Source organism: Poecilia latipinna, unplaced genomic scaffold, assembly GCF_001443285.1.
Source record: "Poecilia latipinna isolate Pla-1442-1.1 unplaced genomic scaffold, P_latipinna-1.0 Scaffold258, whole genome shotgun sequence".
In the NCBI taxonomy this organism is placed as follows: domain Eukaryota; kingdom Metazoa; phylum Chordata; class Actinopteri; order Cyprinodontiformes; family Poeciliidae; genus Poecilia; species Poecilia latipinna.
In genome coordinates, this window is record NW_015112874.1 from 268645 (window position 1) to 276559 (window position 7915).

The window sequence follows — 7915 nt, forward strand, 5'->3', positions numbered from 1 at the left end:
TTTTTTTTTTTTTTTTTTTTTTTTTTTTTTTTTTTTAAAGTTTTTTTTTTTAAACCCCCCAAAACCCAGCTTTTTAAATTTTAATTTTGGTTTTCTTTTTTTTTTTTTTTTTTTTGTATTTTTCAGATTCATGAATATACAAAAATCCCAAGTAAAATTGTACATTTTTCACACAGAGACAATAAATTGAAATGTACACATTCAGAGGAAAGAAGCATCCATAATCTGTCTGCACCTCTTTCTCAGTGCCCTGATGCAGCCTGCAGTGTAAAAGCCGCCCTCTTCAGTGAAGTGAGTGTTGTTTACATTGTTGTTGCTCCTGTCCACTTCCACAGAAGAATCATATGGACCTTTATTGTGTGTGATTGCATTGCCACTAGCTCCCACAAAAATAGGCATTCATTCACCTGTAAAGCTCCTCAATTCCTTATATATGCAGTAAAAGAAACAGCAGCTTTATTAAAGTTGCATGAATGCGATGACAGTTCACAATTCAGTCTTTGAATGAATAAAATAGTTTCAAGTCAAAAGGTTACATATTAATTCTTGTTCATTAGTCAATAGCTTCAAGTAGTTTTTGATATGATTTACAGGGCTCTTTGCCCAGGATGCCTTTGAGTCAGGGATGGCAGAAGGGGTAAATGTCGGCGGGGCGGCATTTACCTTATGGTTTTTGTGACATAGAAAGTTGAGGTTGTATATCTCGACTAAGGACACAATGTGTTTTATTAATAAATCTGCAGTCGTATCTGATTTATGATCAACTCAATATAGACTAAAATCCTGCACCACATTTTTGAATTAGATTAAAAACGTAAGAAAACCAATTACAGAAAAACAATGGTGATTATAAACACCATTGTGATTAAAAATGAAAATTTAACACAACTGTGGCAATGAAATTAGCAGTACATTTCAGTGCAGTAGATTGAAAATTAAATAATAAGAATCATGACTGTTCACATCGACTGGTTAATCGTGCTGAAATTTGTTTCTGATTTGATATTCCTATTAACACTAAAATAAAATGTCATTAAATGTTCTTTTCTGTTAACCTTTTTTCACACTATATTCTATTTTTCATTTTTGTTTTGTTTGCTTTGTTTTAACACTGTTGTTATTATAGTTGTCGCAAGTTATCTTGCTCCAACCGTCTTGTTACCTTATAATTGTTTGGCCTGTCCACCATGTAGCCTTAATTATTTTCTGTAAATTCAGTTGAGATATATCTTTCCTTTTTGGGGAAAATAAAAATGGCCTCACACTATGAGGAAGCCAAACCCACCATGTAATGGTGCAAGACAGAAATAAACTTAAAATAAAATAAAATGCAGGGAATTTCATATCTTTTTTGAAGAATCTGTATTTCCTTCGAATGACCATCAAAATCTAAAATATCAGCTCAAACCTGAACTGAAGTTTCAAATTCATATAACATTTTTCTTTCAACACCCGCTCTGGATTCATTGAGCCTATTTGTGAAAAGCACAAAAAAAATGAAATTCTTAGTTTTTCAAAAAACAACTATACATCTTCTTATCTTGCCTCATTGTCTTGAACCCAAGAATCCCCGTGGCCTTTAGGTTGTTATGAAACACTCTGGAACGACAATGAAAGTCATGCAAAATAGAACAAAACAATGATCTGAGATTTACATTATGGGCTTTCTGAAATCATTGAAAGCAATACAAAAAAATACTACCAAGAACAGAATTACGATGACAGATTTTTTTTTTTTTTTTATGTTTTCTGAACTCTCTTTTTGTCCTTCATACCACAAATCAGAGCTCTGAACATTATTCCATCTGTATTTTTCTTTTTTTTCTTTTTTTTCTTTTTTTGCAAAAATAAACCAGCATCTGTATACATTGAAGAATGTGTTTAACATATTTATATTATACTAATATACTTAAATTTAAATAAATTAGATAACCCCTTTATATAATCTCATTCCTCAGAGGACGTTTTTTTCTCTTGGTATTCTGCTTGTGTAAAACCAATCCTCATCATTTCTTCAGCTTACTTCTTCTTCCATCGACGTTGGTGGCTGCAGAGGAGCTGCTGTGTCAGAGGACTAGAGAGTCTGGGTGTTTGGAGGAACCTGGAGGGCATTGGAGGGGGAGAGTTGTACTGCAAGTGGTTCTGCATGGAGAGCTCAGCCAGGAGAGATGGTAAAGATAGGAATGGACAGCATGGACACATTGTCTAATGGCAGTTCCAGCTGAGAAAACAAAAAAATACCCACGGACCACTAAAACATGAGGGGGGAAACACATGTGGGTCTGGCAAGAGGTCAGATTCCAAAGCATATCTAATTCAATTTTACAATCTGTAAGAAAACACGCTTCTGCTCTCCAAGTAGTTGGAAACGCATTGTAAAATATGTCAGTTTTTACACCTCATTATGGAGCTATTTTCTTTTTGCATTGCTGGATGGGACGTGACTGTTTTTTTGTTTTGAAATTACAATAATTCAGACTAAATACAACAAGATAGTAGCTAATTTTTTTTAGAGCAAGAAAATATGTTCCAGTTTATAGCTTGTCCACCAAATGTTAATACGTCGGCCATTAATGTTACCATGGTGGCATATGTACTTGAACTGCATATCTCTGTGTGAAAAGGGCCACGAGAGGCATGCAGACTTTTGCAAAGCTGCATTCGCTGTCTTGCCGGTGGTCCAGTCTGGCCTGGTAAAGACATTACTGCTGCATTCTGGGAGAACGGGGAGTCCTATAGACAGCGCTCACTTCTCTAAATAAACATTAGTCTTAAAAAGTTTGGCCCCGCGACCTCGGCGTGATCGCATTTCACCTCTGGATAGTAAACTTCAGCTTTATCGCGAGGTTTTCCACTTTTAGAAAACACACTTTTCACGCCGAAGACGATTGAATGTCAACTTAAACAAAGTTTCATTTTCACCTATGAGGAGTTAGTAGAGGTTCCACGGCAGAAGTTACGTTTGTCCAACTTGTCAACATCCGCTGATGTTTTCTGAGTGAATTTAAAAACTGAAATCTGATTTCATTTTTAATACAAAATAATATAAGATTATTTATTTGATTTTTGCTAAATAAATAAATAAATAAATAAATAACCCCCTTCAAGTTTGTCAGATAAAGTAGTCAGTCCAAATGATTATACAAGACTTCGCATTGCAATCTGTCAACACAGAGCAGTTACTGATCCAATCCAACCGATAACGAAGTATTGTCTACTGCATCTTTCTGCATCTTTCTGCTAGATGAAGTTAAAGAAAATGCTTCCAAAGTGCATAAAACCCTTCAAATCCAAAAGTAATAGCCTACATTGGAAAAATCGGCTGGAGCTACCTTCAAACTCACATGACCCTTCCCTGCTGGCATCAAAGGTCAAACAGGAGAAGCCTGCAAAAAGCGCCCGCAGCATAGCGCTGATGGTGGCGTGAGAGCGACCTGCTGCAGCTGCGCGCCTCTATCAAAAGCCGCACAGAGGAAAAGTGCTGCAGTGAAGGCTTCCCTGTAAGCACGAATGGATGGAGGCACCCAACACAGACCGATGACCAATAGGGAGGGAGGAGAGATAGGCTGGAAAGGGGTTAGAGAGGGGAAATGGTTATGCGCAACAGCCAGCAGGTCCTAATTTAACTGGCTTAGTTTAATTAGATAATGGCACAGTGAGTGAATGTGTAATGTTCCGGGATGTATGGTTCCTCATGGTCAATACACATCTACCCACTTACGCCGACTGACGCATGGGTGTAATATAGCTCTGATGCTAATGTCCCAAGTTTACCACATTGTTTTTGTCTGGTAAATTTGCTCAGTATTTTTACATTTGAATTAAGAATTAGCTTAATACTAATCGTGCGTAGTTTGCGGGAAGCTATAGTGTTTGTTTGTTTTTTTCTTTCTTCTTTTTCCTTTTTCTTTTTAGAAAAAAAAAGTTACTTAATAGTTGAATATTTGGGCATTTTAGTTTTCTATTTATTTATTTATTTATTTATTTATTTATTTATTTATTTTAACTGATTAAATAATTACAAAAAGCTAGAAAAAACCCTGCTTTTTCTATTTGGTCGGACTGTTTCCTATGTTTTTGTCTGGATGTGTTGTGTCTTATTCTTATCATGGCAAAAGGTTGCTTAATGAGATGAAATAATCATTTGGTTAATTTCCGTGGACAGATATTTATTCGTCTTTTTATTTATTTTTTTCAGGACTCCAAAAAAGATCTCTTTTTTAACTGGTATTATCATTTTATCCTCAATTTTGTTCCTTAGTTCCGTTATTTATGCTTTTGAGGACATGTAACATAAATAAAGATGGGGGGTTTTATTGTTTTTTTGTTGTTGTTTTTTTCTTTTTTACAGCCAATGCTGATGTTATTTGTCTTAAAATTCGCTTAAGGCAACTTTGTGAATGCAAACTGATATGCAATATCAACTAACCTCTCAGACCACTAACATTGTCATTGATACCTCCTGACCCAATAAAGTTTGAAAGTTTCTTTGTGCGTGTGCATGTAGCCGCACACGCGCCGGCCCCTGCTCCTTGTTTTCTGCAGCAGGTGTTCCTTTAATGTCTACATTACTATAGGAGGCAGAGAGCGAGGGCAAAGATGGTCCAGAGTTAATATTGTGCTTCCAGAGATGACGGAGAGGTCACTGTCTTCACTTTATTTACACATTCTAAATTAATTAAGCAGAGGATTCCTCTGCGCGTTGGAAAAACACAGGGCTGAGCAGGGAGACCGGGAGCTGCACTGATTTATAGGGGAGCTGCAGATGCGAAGCCGTGCCGCTCGCCTCTCCTCCAGGCCGGGGAAGGTGGGGGGAGAGTCGGGCGGGAGGCCGAATGGACCGTGCCAAGATTGTTCTGTGGTGGGGGTTTTTTGTGTGTGCGCGCGCGCCCGCACACACACAAAAACACAACACAATTTTAGGTTGACCCACTTGTCGACGTACTCCACATGTTGGGAAAGCAACAGAATTCATCATCAGTATTCAAGTAAGAGTGTGTGCGCGCTAGGTGCTTCAGATACATTCAGATGATGAGTATCTTTTTCTGTTCTTTTTCTTTCTTTCTTTTTTAGTATTTTAACAGTTAACTAATAAGTCTCTTCTGGGAAAGTCGTCCTGTTTTCAGGTTTGATCTTGAAAAGGTAAAAATGCTCAGCCCATGTTTTCAATTGAATCTGCATAATGCTCAGTTTAGAAAGATGTCCAAAATTGAGGACCGTCCTTAAAATTTAAAAACTATTATATTATATTATATTATATTATATTATATTATATTATATTATATTATATTATATTATATTATATTATATTATATTATATTGATTAATTAAATTACCTCTTTATGCATTTTAACAACTTTGCAAAGAAAAAAAATAAAATACATCGATAAGTGAGGTTATTATTGACTGGGCACCGACATCAACATGCATAGATTGGCTTAATGTTATGGATTAAATGTAACCTTAAGAACGCATTGATAATAATAATAATAATAATAATAATAATAATAATAATAATAATAATAATAGGTATTTTTGTCATTATTTTTTTCTTTTAAAGATCCTTTGAATTTGTAAAATAGCGAAGTAAGAGCTAAATCTCGTTGACGTCTCTAAATAAATTACAGCGGCTCAAATCGCGGGTGTAGCGCCCAATTTGCGCATATGGAAGCAGTTAGAAGAAAGATGGGAATTGCCTTGAAATTTATAAACGTGTTTATAGTGACTGTTGAGTCATTTGGCTGTCACTTCACATATCACTCAGTTCTTTTTTAAAAGAGGAAAAAAATGAGTAATGTCTCTGCGGTACCTAAATCAGGATGCACTCTGGTGCTGATGCTGGTGTGGGTGGTCCTCGAGTGACAACGGCGTGGAAATCACGATATTTATGACGATTTTATCAACAGATGATGTCCCGCTCGCATGTATGCGGAACATTAAAAGGGCGGATGAGTGTTACCCGGGTGCGCCTGATGGGTAGCCAGCGAGTTTCCGTTCTGGACTTCATGTCTGTGTGCATTTGAGCAGAAAATCAAGTGAGCTCACTGTCAAACTGTCTGTTTCAAATGTGTGCCACGGTTTGAATCCTTTTGGTGGTTGATCCGTAGTGTGTGCATCTGCTCCAGCCCGTGTTGCAATTTTCTTTTTAAAATTTTAATATATTTATTTATGTATTTATTTATGGCCTCCTTTTCCTTCTTTAAATGTTTAACCACCCCTGCAAGCGCTTGATGTGGATCTTAATGGTCTGATGCGGTGCGTAATGACTCCCCATGCAGAGGAAAAACTTCAATAGTCTGCTAATGTTTTTTCCAGGCCATTTACTTTGCAAATTGTACATGGAGAACATCCATTAACGGAGCATGGGCAGGAGAGGCGCTAATCAAAATGATTCCCTCAAATCCGTTCTCGACTTTCATCGGTTTCACTCAGTTCCACTAACGAGCTCAAGAGAAGCAGAAAAGAAACAAAAGGCCCGGGTCCGGATAAAGAAAGTGGTCATGTGTTGGTTTTCGTTTCAAAGACCCCTTCATCCACCATAATCATCTGTCAAAACACCCGCAAACTAATTCAGCCATTTGCGCACAGATTTCCTAAATAATGGGGAGGGTCTTTGCGCCTCCCCTCTGTATGGAAACATGTGGTCCACCAAGTTTGAAAAAGACCAATAGGCCTGTTTGTCTGTTGCAGGACGAGTCCCACTGCTTCTTTTTTCATATGACAACACGGATGGCATGAAAGCGGAGCAAAACCGAGGGCCTTTTGAGAAGATTGCTTTTCAGAGCCTATATGTGTGTGGCTGGACCGCTCGCTGTGTGCACATTCAGTCCCCTGGGCCAGGGGTCCACGCTGACAACATCAACAAACGAGCAAAAAAAAAAAAAAAAGCTGCATTATTGTGGATTAGAGAGCCCGATGAAAAATGCTGTTACAAATTAGCAACGAAAGCCCCCCAAAGACCGTGGGGATATCCTTGTTCACTTTCAATTACAGAGTGCCGAGGCTCGCTATAACGTGACCCCCCTCCCATCCTCCCCCGCCCCATTCATTTAGGGGAGCTTTTGTAAGTCGCTGGTCCTTTTTTACAAACGAGTAACAGCCACACAAGAGGAATATACTTGCCCACTGTTGCGTGATATTCTCCAATTTTGTGCACATCAACACGCGGAAACATATAAAGGGGGATTATGTGTCTTTTTTCATACCCAGACATCAATTTAGTGCAAGCTTCAGCTGCTAATGTTGTTGTTAACACATTAATAATTTCCTTCCACTAACATTAAGCGGCAGTTTATTTGGGGAAATCCCTAACAACATTCGCAAAAAAAAAAAAAAGAAATAAAAAAAGAAATAAAAAGTGAAAGAATCTAGGTCGTGATTTCAAATAAATCCCAGAGTTTGGAACCTCTTCAAAGAATTTTCACTTGAAGAAAAAAAACATATAAAGAAAAGTAGACAAGTTTAAGACAAGTTTTGTGTGCTCTCGTTTGCACTTTAAGATTTTTTTTTTAATTTCTTGTCATTTTGAATGCAGAAAACCTAAAGCAAAAACAAAAAAAAAGAGTTTTTTGTTTCTTAAACTCACAAACATTTATTATTCTTGTCATTACAACAAAAAAAGAACTGACCTATGAACATTTAGGTGCTCAGCTATTGGCAACACAAGACAAATGCTTCACAGATTCAACTGTATATAGGGAGGAACGAACAATTTTTAAAAAATGGCTGAGAGTGTCAATCACGCAACCTAGATGTATCCACTGACAACAGGAAACGATATTGCCACAAATTCATCATGTAAAAGGGGGATTATGGGAGATTGGAGTGATTTTTCTATGTAAAGTCAGAAGCCCCCCCCCCCCCCCCCCCCCCCCCCCCCCCCCTTCTCTTACTCTCCACCTACAAATCTGCCATA